This window comes from Alligator mississippiensis, chromosome 15 (genome assembly GCF_030867095.1).
Source record: "Alligator mississippiensis isolate rAllMis1 chromosome 15, rAllMis1, whole genome shotgun sequence".
Classification (NCBI taxonomy): domain Eukaryota; kingdom Metazoa; phylum Chordata; order Crocodylia; family Alligatoridae; genus Alligator; species Alligator mississippiensis.
The window spans coordinates 26,685,728-26,703,307 of record NC_081838.1 but is presented as its reverse complement, the minus strand read 5'-3'; positions in this window follow the sequence as shown (position 1 = coordinate 26,703,307).

The window sequence follows — 17,580 nt, the reverse complement described above, 5'->3', positions numbered from 1 at the left end:
TGTCTGTCTTAGAATAATAGAAAATTAAAGTTGGAAGGGACTTCAGGAGGTCATCTACTCCAACCACTGCTCAAAACAGGACCAAATCCAATTACATCATCCCAGCCAAGGCTCTGTCTAGCTGGGTCTTAAAAAACTCCAGTGGAGATTCCACAACCTCTCTGGGTAACCTGTTTCAGTGCTTTGCTACACTCCTGAAAAAGTTTCCCTTAATACCTAACCCAAGGTTCTCTTGCTGCATATGGATTTTAGACATCATCTACTTAATCTGAATTTATGGGCAAAACTATTACATTGGACTTCATTAGACCCATGTGGAGACATTTAGGGTCAAGCCTCGTTTCACAAAATTTGTGTTGCTACCTATATCACCTGGTTCTTAGAATGCTTTCCTGCAAAGTGGGAGATTCAGTATCAAATCTCCTGTGGGTAGGGGAATTTACACCCCACATTGTCTTGGCCCACATTGTCTTGCAAGTGTCACAGAGACTAAGCTCGTGGGCTAAGAGTGAGGTTCAAACATGTTCTAATCAATTTTTAATTTTTTTGTGACTCAGTTGTTAGGACTTTCCTGGTAGTATCCATGTTCAAGGTCATTCTGTTCTGAGGTTTGCATGTGGCTGTGGTGCAGCCTACTGAATATGCACAGGAGGGACACAAAACAAGAAATGGAGTTAGGTGACTGTAGCCTCCCATGCCTCTCCCCTGGACATCATGGGTAGGGATGCCTCTCAAACCTTGCTGTGGTTTTTCGGGGTGGACGTTCTGGTCACCAAGCTACTTTGAGGTGGTTCCCCAGGGGTCTCGCTTGCCACGTCTTTGATGATTAGTTTGTTTGAATCGGGAGGATGATGTTTGGTTCTGCCCCCTGGTGTCTTCCCTTGGTCACTTCCTCAGCTCCTTTTATGTTGGGCTCCGCCTCTCCTACACCCCACCTACCGCCAACTGTGATGTTGACAGTTGCATCATCTAGGGTGATGTCCAGGATTTTCTTTAACACTCGATCTCGCAGGGTCTGATGGCCAGAGTCAACTGGTGCTGTTCCTTTCCTGAGCGTCTCCTGCAGCCCCCTTTTCTCTGCCTAGGCATCATCCATCCTTGGCACTGTCCTATTCCCTAGTGCATTGTCCCTTTCTTGGGCTGGGTCTTTGCTGCTCATCAGCTGTGTCCAATTTAAGGTGTTGCTGGGTCCCACAGGACTCCAGTCTTCATTGGCGCCTGCTGATGCCCACTCTGGCTTTGTGGGCGTCTCCCCTGGCTCATGCTGGCCGTGGATCTTTTGGGCAACCCCCTCCTGGGGTGCCCACCAGGTCCCCTCCCTGGGATCGCTGGTGTGCTCCTGTCCCTCCAGACAGGTTGGGGACTTCATTTCCAGTCCCCCCTGCTGCTCTTCCACCTGGCCCTGGGTATCCGTCCAGCCAATCGGCCCTGGCACGTATGTATGAAATGTGCCCAAGCTGATGCGGGAGCCGTTCCTGGCTTCTTCTGGCTCATCCAATTTTTTCTCTTTCATCTTCACCTACGATGGCTCCACCTGCCAGTTTCATTTTTGCCATGCTTGTCTCCTGTTGTGGCATCCTGCCGCCTCCCGACTCCAGCAGGTAAGTCTTTTCCACATACCCCTCATTTAAGTTGCTTCAGGGCATTCTGTCATTGATATCTTGTCCATTCCTGTTCTTGCTGGAGTTCTCAGGTTGATCTGTCAGTATCTTTCCTGTGTTGTCACACCTTGATGGGAAATCAGCCACTCGGTTAGCCATTCCTGGCCAGTAACTAACCCTAAATTTGAAGGGTTGCAATGACAACGCCCACCGCATGATCTAGGCATTGTCACGTTTGAATTTGCTTGTCCACTGTAAGGGAGCATGATCAGTAACTAATTCGAACTCTCACCCAATCAAGTAATACTTAAAATAATTCACCACCCTTTTTATGGCTAGACACTCTCTTTCAATTGTTGAATACCTGGTTTTGGCAGCGTTTAGCTTCTGACTAGTATAGGCGATTGGGCATTCTAATGCCTTCTTGCTCCTGACAGAGTACTGCGCCCACAGCCATCTCAGAAGCATCTGTCTGCAGGATGAAAGTTTTAGAAAAGTCAGGCGTTATGACAAGTACATCAATGCATGGGGCCCTTAAGACATCCTCAAAATCCTTTCCCATTTCAGGAGTCCAATAAATGGGACCCTGTATTTTTCCCCTTATAGCATCCATCAGTGTTGCCGCCTTCTCCACAAAGCGGGGCATAAACCTCCTATAATAATTGGCTAGGCCCAGAAAAGCCCACAACTGACCTTTCATCTGAGGAGGTGGATACTTTTCTATTATTTCCACTTTACTAGCCAGTGGGTGTATAATACCCTGGCCTACTCTGAACCCAAGATGATTGGCCTCTTGTACTCACAAGGCGCATTTTTTGGGGTTGATCATCATCCCTGTCCGGCGTATTTCCTGTAATATCATGCCTATGTGGCACAGGTGTTGCTCCCATATTTGTGAGTAAATTACAATGTCATTAATTTATGCTGCAGCATACATAGTGTGTGGAGCAAGCATGTGGTCCATAAGCCATTGAAATGTGGCTGTGGCTCCATGAAGGACAAATGGCATTCTTATGAATTCAAATAGCCCCCAGGTGCCAAAGGCTGTTTTTTGCTGGTCGCTCTTTGCCATGGGAATTTGCCACTAGCTCTCCACCATGTCAATCGTGGAGATAAACCGAGCCCACCCTACCTATTCCAATAATTCTTCCACATGCGGCATAGGAAAAGCATTGAATCTGTCAATCCCATTAACTTTCCTAAGGTCAATGCATATTTGAACTGTTCCATCGCCTTTTGGTACTATGACCATCAGTCTTCGCCAAGGGCTGCGTGAAGGCACAATGACCCTCTGTGTCCGCATCTTTTGTAGTTCATGCCGCACTTCCTCTCACAGGTGATGTGGAATGGGCTGCCGTCTTTCTCACACAACAACCCCTTTTGGCATATTAATTTAATGTTGTACCCCTCGGGCCCATCCGGGCCTCTCATTAAATACTTCTTTGAATCTTGCCACTAGCTGCCACAACTGGCAGTGTTGTTCTTCATTGAGTCCTGATCCATGTGTCAGTTGGCTATCTTGATCCACCCTTTCCTGTGGCTCCCCCATCTCAGATCGCAATTCTTCTCAGGACTCCTCTGGGCTTAGCATCCACCCTTCTGGCTCTCGCCATGCCTTCAACAAATTCACATGATAAATCTGCTGGTCTTTTTTATGCCCCAGACGATGTACTTCGTAATCTACAGGGCCAGCCTGTTACACAATTTCAAATGGCCCCTGCCATCGTGTCAGCAACTTATCAGCCATGGTAGGGAATAAGACTAGCACCTCTCCCCTACACTGAAGTCATGCATGTAGGCCCCTTTGTTGTACTCCATCCTTTGCCTCTGCTGGGCCTTTGCCAGGTTCTCCTGGTCCAGCCGCCTCACCTTCTCAAGTCGTTCGATCATCTCTTGTTAATGTCACTGAACACCAGCTCCTGGCCATCCCGAGCTCTCCCATTCCTCTCACTTCCTGCAACAGGCCTCGTGGCCTGTGGCCAAATATCAATTAAAAGGGAGACAGCTTCATCGATGCTTGGGGAGTATCCCTCAGGGCAAAAAGGAGGGGTATTAAGATCAGATCCCACCTCTGCGGTTCGTCCTGTGCACAATGTCATAATAGGCATTTGATTGTACCATTCAGGTGTTCCACTAATCTATTAGTCTGTGGATGGTACATCGAGGTACGCAGTTGACGTACCCTTAGTAATTGGCACATGGCCTGGATAACCCCAGACATAAAATTTGTCTCCTGATCCATAATTATCTCTTTCAGGACCCCCACCCATGATATCCACTTTAATAACTCCTCTGCGATTCATGAAGCAGTCTGTAGCATCGTTAATTATGACTGATATGTATTGGTGTCTGGTTCTGCTCTTTGCCAAGGGCCCCACTATGTCCAGGGCTATCCTATCAAAGGGCACTTCCACGATCGGCATTGCCCGTAACAGCACTCATGGAGGCCATTGATCTTGGACTGTCTGGTACTCCAAGCACGCCTCGCAGCACCACGTGATTTCCTCCCTCATGCCTGGCCAAAAGAACCACTGCCCGATCCTGGCCAGAGTCTTATCTGCTCCAAGGTAACCCCCCATGGGGCTAGCATGCACCAACCTCCATACCCGACTATGGAGACTCTTGGGTACCACTAATTGCTGGGTCCCTTCCCCACGAATGGGACATTTATTCACCCGGTATAATAGACCCTCATGTACCCAAAAATACGGAGCACTTACATCAACTTTGGGCCATATGATTTCATCCTCAATGCAGGCGACTTGCATCTCCCTGAACTTCTGTAGCTCATCATCTTCTGGAGAGGTTCAGAACTGTGGTCCCTCGGCACCCGTCTTGAGGCTTATCCACTCTTCTTCCCCGGATGATGCTAATTCTTCTTCTGTGATCCAACCTTCCCCTTGAGGCCACTCTTTGTGTTGCAACTCATCTGTTTGTACCTCTTCTAAAACTTCATATAGAGGTGGCCAATCTCACCCCACGATCATCTGGCCATCCAAGTGTGGTGCAAATCCTACCCGTAACTTGCCCGTTCGATCCACGATTTTCACCTCCACGAAGCCTCTTTTATATTGTTCTGCCTCCCTGTGTATGCAGTGCACCCTGACTGGATGGCACCATTCAATAGTGTCCCTGGGAACTATCCTCATCTGTATTAACATCTGGGAGCAGCCAGAATCTATTGTAGCCTGCAGTGGCTTGCCTGCCACCCACGCTGTCACCATGGGGCGGTCCCATATTACTACTTCCTCACTATGCCCAAAACTACAATTCATTTCTTCAACCAGCTTGCTGGTTTCATGCTGGTCCCTAACCCCTGAGGATTCTCCAGTGGGTTTCCATCTTTTGGGCGTCCCCATGGTGCACTCTCTGGAGATATGGCCAGTCTTGCCACATTGATAACACACAGCCCCTCATTGAGTGTACTGTGAGGGTCCTCGTTGGGGTTTGTTGTCCTTCTTAGACATGGTCGCCGAGCTTCTATACCTTTTTTCCCTCAGTGACTCTCCTTCTGAGGCTGCAAAAGCCTCTGCTTCCTTCTGCTTCCTCTTAATGCTTCTGTGGGGTAGGTGTCACCGCACCCATAGCTGGGTGTCTTTTTCCAGGTCCTTCATAAACTGTTTGAGTAGGATTTGGTTGGCCAGGGTGGCCTGGTCTTCCTTCCCTGGAGGTACCAATTGTCCATGAGATCTTTTAACAGTTGTATCAGATTTCAGGGCTTGCGGTCCTCCTTGCTTTTTTGAGCCCAGAATAGCTTCTGGTAGTGCTCTGGGGTGAGCTCCAGGTGATGCAATATGGCCGCCTTCACCTTGTTGTAGTCGTAAGTGTCTTCCTTTGGCAGTGCCCGGTATGCTGCCTGTGCCTTGCCTACCACCAATGATCTGAGCTGGCTGGCCCACTGGAGTCAATCCAGCCCCATCTGGATCACTGTCCTCTCAAACAACTCAATATACATCTCCACACCATCCTCATGCATCATCTGGTGCATGCAGAACGTTGTCCAATTTTGGCACATCCACTCTTGCTGCTGTATGGCCTGCTGCTGCTGGACTTCTAGCACCTGGGTCACAGCATGCAACGTTTGACCTAACGGGTTGATCTGGGAGCTAAGGTTAACTTTTATTGCAGTGTTGGCCTCCAAGGTCACCTCTGCTTCCCCGTTCCTGGCCAATGCAGCAAGTTGTAGCCTCCTGTGCCTCACCCCTGGACATCGTGGGTAGGGATACTTCTCGAACCTTACCATGGTTTTTCGGGGTAGACGTTCTAGTCACCAAGCTACTTTGGGGTGGTTCCCCAGTGGTCTCCCAACAGAGTGTCTGCATTTTGGTTTGACTTCCTGGCCTTCCAAAGGGGAGTGAAACCTATAAAATTAAAGAAACTTTAAAGTCCAATTCCCTTGCACATCATCCCTTTATGTGGAATACATTTTTTTGAGGGCCCTCAGGCAGGGTGGCTCTGAGGTGGTGCACAGCAGTGGTTACCATCAGAAATAAAGGGCAGAACATTGGGGGGAAAGCAAAAGCACATAGAAGTAAGCAGAAACTGATGGGCACCCTAGGGTGGGAATTGACATGGAACAGTGAAAAAGAGAAATTAAAGGAAACAGCAACAGAGAGGGAGGGAGGGAAATTTGTTTCTTTTTTCACACTGACCACTTAAGAGTGTTTATTTAACATAGGCATTTGTCTTCTTCTTTTTTGCCTTTTTCTTTTCTCAGAATAGGAATGCTATAGGCCGGCAGGAAATGGTGTTAATAAAACAGACTAGATCAGGATCTGGCCCCAGGTGCTGTGGCTTACCTTTTGTGAAATGGGGAGACTGCTATTCCTTTCTCTCCATACAGATATCTCCAGTTCTCCAAAGCCAATGGTATTGATGCCCCTGAAATTTCCCCCAAATGTAAATGCTCTTGTATCTTTGGGTCCAAATGATCCTCCCCTGACCCCATGTTAATTTGGAGGATGATCATTGAACAGAATGTAACTGTTTTTACTTTTCCTTAACTCCTGGAGTTACCAAGAGTAGCTTGGTAGAGGGATTGCACCCCAAATCTTCCTGATGGAAATCATTAGAAGCTTAATGCAGCCAACTGAGTAACATCAGGGAAGGCTCTGTCTCTATGGCCGTGTGTAGACAAAAGAAGAGGCGTGTGTGCATGACACTTTAAAGTGGGCCAAATGCTTTTGCACCACTTTAATGGTGTTGGTGCTTGCACACCTCGGCAGCGTATTGTGCATTAATTCCAGTAGCTGTAGGAAATTTGGCGGCATAATGTGCCTTAAATGACTTGGGGCACAGCAAACTAAAACTCATTTGAGGAGTTTTAGTTTGCTGCCCCTACAGCTGCGGAGCAAAGTACAGGCAGTCCTCGACTTACAACGTTTCAAGTTACAACGTTTCACACTTACAACGTTTATAAATTGACACTGCTTCAACTTTCTGACATCAGCTTCAACTTTACAGTGCTTGATTCAATGCCATGCTATGCCAGTGAACAAGTCTGCTGCGTTGCCCATCTCCCTGGAGAATATCTGTCCAAACTTCCTTGGACACTTTCTTTAAGAAAGCAGACATGACTCCAGAAAAACCTGCAGCCAGCACTCCTGAGAAGACTCCAGCCAAGAACCCTTCAAAAAGTCCAACCAAGAGCTCTTCAAAAAGTCCAGCAAAGTCACCCTAAAGAAATCCTTCCAAATCAATATGATTGCTATTTACAATATAAATACATTAATGTAGCTATATTACTCATCTATAATTGACTGAGTAGACAACATTGTTTCTTATGAGAAAATTGGTTCCAAGTTGCAATGTTTCAACTTAAGACACAGTTTTCAGGAACCAATTGTGTCGTAAGTCCGAGGACTACCTGTACCGGGCTCCGTGCAGCTCCACGGCTCTGCAGGAACCCCTGCAGGCATCCTGACAGCAGCCCAGGAAATCAGCTCCACCCAAAAAAAGCGGTGAGCCTGCCTGCCTGCTTGAGCTGTGCAGAGGCCTGGTGCTTCCTTCCTTGGCTGCGGTGACCCCTGGGGCCACCCGAGCTGGGTGCCTGTGGGCAGGTGCTGCCCGGGGGACCCCCACAGCTGCCATGGAGGGAAGCACCACTCCCCCCTCCCCACAGCCCAGGGACCACTCCACCCGTTAGCAGCTCACCCTCCCCTCCCCACCAAAGAAGCAGGTAAGTCAGAGGGAAGTGTGCATGACACGGGGGTTTAATCAGCCCTAAACTGAAGCAGTGTTTTTTAAAATGCACCACTTCAAATTAGGGGCCCCATTTCATTCAGTAGTTTTTGCATGATGGATCTAACCCTTGACTTTTGCATCTGTCATTTCCTCTGCAGACAGCCCACAGTGTGGCAAGAAAGAGAATGGCCAACCAAAGCTCTGTGTCTGAGTTCATCCTCTTGAAATGGTCTGATGCTTGGGAGTTGGAGATACTATATTTTGCAATGTTCCTAGTGATTTACCTGACTGCCCTGATGGGGAACCTTCTCATCATCATGGCTGTAGTCCTTGACCACCATCTCCACAACCCTATGCACTTCTTCCTGATGAACCTGTCCATCCTGGACGTTGGGATCATTTCTGTAATCATCCCCAAAGCCATGTCCAGCTCCTTGACGAGCACCAGAACAATCTCCTATGCTGGCTGTGCCACCCAAGTTTTCCTCTTTGTCTTCTTGGTGGGAGCAGATTTTGCCCTTCTCACTGTCATGGCATATGACCGCTACATTGCCATCTGCAAGCCCTTGCATTATGAGATGGTCATGAACAGAAAAGCATGTGTCCAAATGGCATTCAGTGGCTGGGTAGCAGGGATACTCAACTCAAGCATGCACACTGGGAACATGTTTGCATTCACCTTCTGTGGAGGCAATGTGGTGAATTTGTTCTTCTGTGAAATCCCCCATCTTCTCAAGCTCTCTTGCTCAGACACATATTTCAGAGAAACCTGCATAATGTTTGTCACTTTCTGTCTCTTTTTGTGCTGTTTTATTTGCATTGTTGTGTCCTACATTCAGATCTTTAGCGCGGTGCTGAGAATCCCTTCAGAGCAGGGCCGGCATAAAGCCTTCTCTACCTGCCTCCCTCACCTCATTGTGGTCTCCTTGTTTGTCTTTTCTGTCACGGTTGAATGCTTCAAACCTACTTCCCACTCTCCAGCAAGATTGGATCTCATAGTTGGTATCATATATTCATTAGTTCCCCCCACAATGAATCCCATCATCTACAGCATGAGGAACAAGGAGATCCTTGCTGCTCTGAAGAAACTGGCTCACTGTCTGTTCTTCACTGACCACTAGGTGCCCAATCTTTCCCAGTGAACTTGCTGTCACAGTGTCCTTCTTGGGCAGTGTCAGTTATCTCTTTGACAGCACAGTATCTACAAAAGTCAGATAAATTCTTCTTAGAAGTTTAATGACTGCCAGCAATCTGAGCCTCAGTCTTTTCTTCAGGCTTGTAAAGCAGGAGTGGCGCCATTGCAGATAACCATTTGAACTTCCCTCATAAAACTGATGTGTGTGAGAGAAGAACAACACCTCAACATTTAGAGCTAGGTCCTCAGCAAATAAGCACGACTCCATTGAGCTGGATGGAACATGAGCAATTGATGCTGAGGGAGGACCTAACTTAGTTACTTTGGAGGAGCTGCCTCCATTTCTACTGGAGGGAATCAGATCTACTATTTTCAGCCATGAGATGGCAATATAAGCCAGGCAGGTCCACTTCTGGGTCTGCTGCCAAGTGCACTGGGGACCTCACCCCCACCGCACTCCTGTGGGATGCTCTGTCCAGCCCAGCATCACAGCATGCATGAGCCACCTAGTACCTTGAGGTATCTAGAAACCAACATTCAAAGCTGTGTCTTTGTCCAAATCATCGGTTTTTTCTGAATCTTTCCGAATCAATTTGGTGGGTTCCGACTCAATTCAGACAGATTCTGATTCTGTCTCCTGATTCAATTCAGATTCAGAGATTTGGCCACTGAATCGGGCCGAACCTCCACCAAATCAAATCAGTGACTGAAGCTTCACACAACCCAATTTGTTGCACAGAAAAGTTGATGACTTTTTTGTCTTAATTAACATTAGGCTTCCAAACCAGTTGAGTCCAGTGATTTTTTTTCATGCCCTCTGCAACATGTTTACAAGTGAACTTCATTTCATGTTTTTGCAAAGATTTTTTTAAATAAATCCCAGTGGGACAAATTAAAATGAAAACACATTCACTGTTAGCTGATCAACCGAACATAATTTTGAAGGGCGAAATCAATGCAATACTTCTCTTCACATAACTAATAGGCCCCTGTAATACCTAGCTGTGCTCTTGGGAGCACATTTAAGTGTTTATGTAACATTTGTAACAATTGTTCTAGCATTTATAAATGCTACCATTTACAAATGTTTGTAATAGTTTCTAGGCACTTTCAAAGTTCTCAGCCCTCTCCTTTAAGGGTTATTATGCCAATCTCATAAAAGCATTCAGTTAGGGTGGTGTTACAGGTTAGCTTTAAACTATTCTAAATACAAAGCATGCTAGTGAAGCATGCCTCCTTGGGCTTCATGTTCTCACTACACTGTGCACAACGTAGCTCTTCTTCCAGAAGTGTGGGAGGCTGGGAAGAAAAGCCATGCCCCCACCACCCCCTAAATTCTTCTGGCTAGGGATGAGCCATGAGGATATGGGTCTGTGGGGCTGGCCTCAGCAGTATAAAAACCTGCCTTGGTGAGCAAGTCAGGGCTACTTGTTCTCAGGAGCTTCTGGGGGCAGGTGTGCATGTGGCAAACTTCAAAGACACCCCAGTCTCCTGCCCCTTCTGCGGGCAGAGGGAGACCCTGGCACACATGACCCACAAATGCGCCAGGCTGCAGCCTGTCCACCTCCACGTCCAGATCCTCCTTCTGAGGTTCTGGTTGAATTTCACCCCCCAGCTTTTTGTTTTTGGTCACTCCATCCATGGCCCCTCCAAGTCCCAGGACCTCCTATTCAACCTCCTCCTGGCCCTGGCCAAATGGGTCCTGTACATGACCAGGAAGGAGGCTCTGACCCAGAAGGTGCCTGGTGATTGTGGGACAGTATTCCTTTCACTATTGCATGCACATTTCTGGGCAGAACATCAATGGGCGTCATCCACCAACTCCTTGGATGCCTTTGAGGACGAGTGGGTGTGGCCCAAGGGGCTCTTCTTGGTGTCCCCCTCCAGAGCACTCATTTTCACATTTTGGCCCTTGGCCCACATGACACTCCCACCTTGTTTTTGCCTTAGTTGCCCCAAGAATTTAGTTGTTCCATTCGTCCATTAGCCACCATGAAAAGGGGCTAATAGCTAGCCAGGTAGGCCTTGCCCACATTACTCAAATGGACAAATAGACAGAAGGAGGCTCTGGCTGGAAAGGTACACAAAGACTGTGGGGCCATGTTCCTCTTACTGGTCTGCACATGTTTCTGGGTGGAGGACCACTGGGCAGTGTCTACTGGCTCCTTGGATGCCTTTGAGGACAGGTGAGTGTGGCCCGGGGTGCTCTGTTCAGTGACCCCTTCAGGAGCACTCATTTTCACATTTTGACCTCTTCGCCCACATGACACTCCCATCCTGTTTTCTGCCTCTGTTGTCCCCAGAATGTTGTTGTTCCATACATCCATTAGCCCCCATGCAGTAGGGGCTGCCAGTTAGCCGGGTGGGCCATAGGGTTCATGGTAATTGAATGAACAAGTAGACAGGAGCTTCTGGGGCCTGGCCAGTTGATATCTGGGGACCCCTTGTGCCAGCTGACCTGCTGCAGCAGCCCTAACCTAGAGTTCCCTGCATCCTCTACCCACTGCAGCAGTCTGGCAGTGGAGGCTTCTGCCTGACTATGACCTGCTGCCACCTGCAACAGGATGAAGCCCCAAGGCTGAGTGCCTGCCAGACCTGGATGGGGACTGCATGAATGCAGCAAAGGCACTTATCTGCACCTCTGGGCCAGCTGCCAGTGGGCCATGGCTGCATAGTTGGCCTTTGCGCAGTGCTGTTGCCATGTGTGCTGCCTTGACATCTGGGCAGCTATTGCCTAGAAGATGTTCTCAGTGTGGTTTCATTCACAGATTCATAGACATTCAGGCTGGAAGGGACCCCAGAGGATCATCGAGTCCAGCTCCCTGCCCCAGGAGCAGGAAGTCAGCTGGGGGTCATAGAATCCCAGCAAGATAAGCATCCAAATGTGTCTTGAAGGTGTTCAAAGTGGGTGCTTGAACCACCTCCGGCGGCAGTCTATTCAAAACCTTGGGGGCTTGGACAGTAAAGAAGTTTTTCCTTATGTCCAGCCGGAATTGGTCATGGCGGAATTTATGACCTTTTGATCTTGTCATCCCTTGGGGCACTCTGGTGAACAGACAGTCTCCCAGATCCTGGTGAGCACCCCTGATAAACTTATAGGTGGCCACCAGATCACCCCTGAGCCTTCACTTTTCCGGGCTGAAGATTGCCATGGCTCTCAGCCTGTCATCATAAGATCTGTTTTCCTGACCTCTGATCATGCATGTGGCTCTCCTCTGCACTCAAGCTTCTCCACATCCTTTTTGAATCGTGGAGCCCAAAACTGGACGCAGTTCTCCAGCTGTGGCCTCACCAAGGCCGACTATAATTGGAGAATGACATTCTGGGATTTGCTTGAGAAGCAATTATGGATGCAATGCTCACTTTACTAGCCGCAGCATCACATTGCAGGCTCATGTTCATCTTGTGGTCAATCATGACGCCCAAGTCCCTTTCATCTGCAGTGCTAACCAGTGTAGCACTGCCGAGCCTATAAGCATGCTGCAGGTTTTTCCTCCCAAGGTGGAGAACTTGCCATTTTTCAGTGTTAAATGCCATCGGTTTCTCATCTGCCCACTTCATGAGCCTGTCAAGTTCTGCCTAGATCACCCTCCTGTCCTCAGGTGTTCTGGTTCCCAGGAAGCAGCAAACAAGAGTTTCATACCTGTTGCAAAGCTCCAGCGGGGCAGGGGCCTTGGTGTAGCGGTCCTTGAGGTCCTTGGCCATCCCCTGGGCTGGACAGAATATGAGGTCCCTGAGTCCTCTCTTGTCCTGGAGGGGGAACGTGGTCTACCCTCCACCTCCTGGGGGAGAAGGGCCTGGCAGTAGGAGTTAATCTCCTGCTCACAGTCCCTAATGGCACACAGTCTCTGGACTGTAGCCTGGAGCTCCTCCAGCCAGTGAGAAAGTGCCAGGCAGCCCCCACAGCTGAGAGCCATAGACTCCATCTGCGTGGAGCCCAGAACCATGGGTTCCATCTGGGTGGAGGCCTCTGAGGCACCAAAGCAGGATGCCGCAGACCCCGAGGGGACCCTTGGGGTGCACCATGTGCTCATCCATGTCATGCCAGTGGTGGGCTGGCTACGGCTGGGGCTGTCTACTCTGGGAGGCCTCACAGGCAGGGCCTTGGGCCCTCCCGCATGCCCTCCTGTGCAAACCCCCATGCTAACTCATGTGCTAGGCCCAGGAGTGCACCTGTTTGTGTGACCTGTTCATGAGGCTGTGGTCGTGTGGCTCCCTGGTGGGCTGGAAAAAGTAGGATCCGGGTTGGGGGGGGGCATGACCCTCCCCACCTCTGCCTCAGCCAGCTCCCAGCTGGCTAAGGTGGCTAAGTCCCTCCCTCCACAGGCCCCTGGTTACCTGTGGGCAGGCTGGGGCTCATCGGGGGTCCTGGGGCTCTTCTGGGGGTCCCTGGGCTCACGGGGGTGCAGCGGGCTTCCACCCATGCGTCTCTCACTACACCTAGGAACAAACTACTTTTGTGACCTGCTTTGAACTGTCAAAGTATGTCCTCCTGGCCTCAAGTGGCCAGGAGGTCAGCCACCTTCATCTGGATCCCATGTGCCAGCCCTGAGCAGGTTCCTCTGCCTGGGTCCTGCCACTTGCCTCATTAGCAAGAATCCTGATGTTCCCTATTTAAAAACTGCAAATTCTCTGATAAAAAATCCCAAATCCACTCTTTAAAATACCCCCAAATTCATGTTCTTCTATGATTAAAGGAAACAACCACAAGGGAGGGAGGGACCGAGAGAAAGAGAGAGAGAGAGAGAGATCAAATCAGTTGGATAATGTTTTATTGATATATTTACAATGTTAAAGCAATTTGGAAGCTACCAGTGTTTTGATCATCATAATAAAATAAATTCTAAATATGTACATGTTTTGATGTCTGCTATTGGTTTTCTTATAGAAAAATTAGAGATCCCCTGGCCCCTTCACTAACTATGGGGTAGGGACAGCTGCCCCTGCAGCCACAGCTCCTGCCTGCAGGTCTCAATCTGTCTGGCAGCTTGGCACACTGGGTGTGTGATGGGGGGATGTAGAGTTTGCAGAAGTGGGGGTGGAAAGGGATGTGGGGGGATGTGGGTGTGTGTGTGTGGCACCATGTGGGGAGCATGGGGTGTGTAGGTAGGTGTGGGTGGATTGGGGGACTGTGTGGGGTGAGTCCTATGCCCTCCCACAGGGTGCAGCTCCTTCTCATGCCCCCCGCAGGGCACATGGCCCTCCCACCACACAGCCCACAGACCCCCACCCCTTCAGGCCAGGCCAGTTCTGTACACTCAGGACCTGGCCCAGCATGACACGCAGCCCCTGTGAGTGGCGCTGGTCCTCAGGTGACAGCTCAAGCAGCCCAGAGCTGTCTGAAGGTGCACAGCTCCACACCAAAACAGGCTGGGCCCTTGTGATGTAGCATGGGCCATGCCAGGTACCAGGCAGCTGGGTCCAAGCTGTGCTGCCCTGCTCCATGTGGGGGGCTGTGCCAGGAGGGCCCAAAGTGCCCCTATGGCTGCTGCAGGGGGGACTGTGGGCCATGCAGGGGGCAGGAGGGGGACTGACCCCTCCCAAGCAGACTCCCCCCACCCACAGTCCCCTGCACCCACAGAGCACCCCCCCACCCCCACTGCTCCAGTCCCTCCCCATTCCCGGTCCCTTACTTACCTGGGATGGGGGTCCCATAAGGCTGCAGCCTGCACCGTTCAAGGCTGCCCCACATGTGGAGGCAACGTGCTCCAGCACCAGGGCAAGGGGCAGCCATAGAGACACACTGGCTGACTGCCAGGGCATATCTTTGGAGGACCTGAACCTCTGTTTGCCTCAAGGCATAGTCCTGGACCCTGCCCTGCCCCACTTTTTTTCTGCAGGTTGTTTTTTTTTTTTAATACCTGGATTTCCATGTATCAAATTTTGAGCCCACACTGAAAATATGCAGTGTGGATAACATTTCCTGTTCCCAGCATGCCTCTTGCTGCATCTCAAACTGCTTTGAGACATGGCAAGAAGCATGTGCAGGCTCATCTAAATGTGTCCTTAGTGCCCTTTGCTATAGATTCAATGTTCCTCTTCTACCCTCCCCATATAGCAATGAGGTCCAGAACCTCATTTAATCACCTGGCCGGGGTCGTTTGACCCCAGTATTCTTTCCTGCCCATGGCAAGGGGTCAGACTTGATGGTCTGCTGGAGTCCCTTCCAACCCTACCTACTATGAAACCTATGAAACCTATGAAACACTGCTGCAATTAGATGACCACTTGATGGGATCGGGGGTGGGGGCAGCTTTTGGTTCATGCTAGCGAACTGATTCAGGAAAAGTTTGTGCTTGCTGACATGTGCCCTGCAGTGTTTACATTTTTTTACCTCCAGGGGTGGGGGAGGGGGGGGAATGTCACAGGTGGGAGGAGGAGTTGGCTTGGTGCCAGATCCACTCCCTGGGCAGTAGAGTTCAGAGGTGGGAGGGGCCACTGTGCATCCTGGGATACTAGAAGATTTCAATTTAGGTGGAATAGTTGCCCCGAGTGGCTACACCTTAATGGAATAGTGGGGAAAAAAGGTGGATTAAAGATACTCCTGTCCTGAAGCAGTGTAACATTAAGATGAAGAATGGGTGCTTAAAGCCACTGAAAAGGTGTTAATGTGCAGCCAGTCCAGGGGTTTAGAGTATGGGTGTGTGATTTAGATTTGGATTTGGCCTGAATAAGGGACAGTGATTCGATTTGTTGATTCGGATCACTGTCCCTGATTCAATTTGGCTGAATCTGAAGATTTGATGCTGATTCAGAGAATCAGTGATTCAGACATAGACAAAGCTTTAAAAGTTTTTTCTACATACCTTGAGGTAGCAGGTGCAGCTCATGATCACTGCGATGCTGGGGTACATGGAGTGTTCCACAGGAATACAGGGGAGGGTGGGGGGCGCTTTACGTGCACTGCAACAAACCAGGAAATGGATCAGAAGTACTTACAGTCCACTTCCAGGTCTGCCACAGAGCATGCTTGGGGGCCTCCCCATGCCTCCCTGGCTCAGCAATTGGCCACAGGGGGACCCTAGATGCCGCACCCCCCCAGACCCAGGAGGCACCAGTCACTGAGCTGGGAGGTGCGGGGGGCCACCCTGCGCACTCCCCGGTGGACCCAGAAGTGGACTGGAAGCGCTTCTGGTCCACTTCCAGGTCTGCTGTTGAGTGCAGTGGGGAGCGTCCCGTGCTTGTGTGGGACACTCAATGCACCCCAGCATCACAGCATTCATGAGCACCTGCTACCTAGAGGTATGTAGAAAAAGCCTTTAAAGCTGTCTCTATGTCCGAATTGATTCAGAGGGTTCCAATTCAATTCAGAGTGATTAAAGGGTCCTCTGATTCGATTCAGATTCAGAGATTTGGCCACTGAACCAGGCCAAATCTCTGCCTAACTGAATCAGGGACCGAAGCTTTGCACAGCCCTAGTTTGGAGCTCCACAAGCCCCCTAAAATTATCATTGTACAAGGCCTGATGATTGTATAAAAGCCCCATTTCCTTCCTTGATTTTCAGGGTCCTTCATGATACACTGGGCCACAAGCAGCATCCCAAAGAGCCACTGAATGGGGAAGTTCCCTGCCCCCTTCCCATCCTCTCCACTCCTCAGAACCTGGCAGGAGGGTACCGTGGTTCTGGTGGACTCTGAGCCATGCAGCTGACATGGACCACTGTAACAAACCCCTGCAGTGTCAGGCACATTCACTACAGCCTGTGGCAGAATTCCACCTGTCTGTCCCCACACTCTGCTATGAGGTGATGCCTAATCTGAAAATTTGGTTATCATGGTCACTGCAGAGGGCAGACACCCCTGGCCCCATTGGCTTCAGGTATCCCTGAATTGTAACCTGAGCTGGATACTTTCCTGAGGGAGGGGGAAACCTGCTCCCTCTGCCTACATGACTGGCCTCACACACCCGGGTGGGGACTTAAAAACCCCATTGTTCTAAGCAATGTCATCATGACTGGGATGGGGGCTAGAGACCCTGCCAGACTACCTGGCAACCAGTGATGCATTTCAAATTGGTTGGCTGGCAGCCAACAATTGCTGGCCTTCATTGGATCAGGTAAATGAGGTCATAAGTTCTATATAAGTTAAGGACTGCCCAGGAGGTGAGGCAGCAGCCATGATGAGAACTCTCAGAGAAGCTGGACCATCTGAAACTTGTGCTCTCTCTCTTGAAAATCATGTTCAATAAACTGCCTGCCTCCAGAGGAAATTTCCACCTGCCTCTGGATGATACTTGTGAGTAAGCTACCTGAGATCCAACTAGATATATAGCCTGCAGTAACTCAGATGCATGATCAAAGGCTATCATGCCACTGTTTGCTCTAAGGGATTTCTCTGATATTGCTCTACCCTGGACCCTATTCCAAACCTGCTCCTTGTAACCATTGAAGTTCTCCTCTGTACCTAGCATGGGAGACTTATTGGGAGAGGGGCTAGGTTATGTTTTGGAATCCCCTTGGTTCAGCTGACTAAGGGAGACCACTATTTGTGAGACCACTGTTTGTGGACCACTATTTATCTGGCATTGCCTACATCAATCCGGTGCTTTGTTAAGCCTGTCCAGCCCAGATCATGGTCCCCCAGGCTGAATACACTGGCATACTCCAGTAGCACCTCTTGCACGGCTCCTACTTGCTCTGGTTCCAGGCCACGATGGCCTAG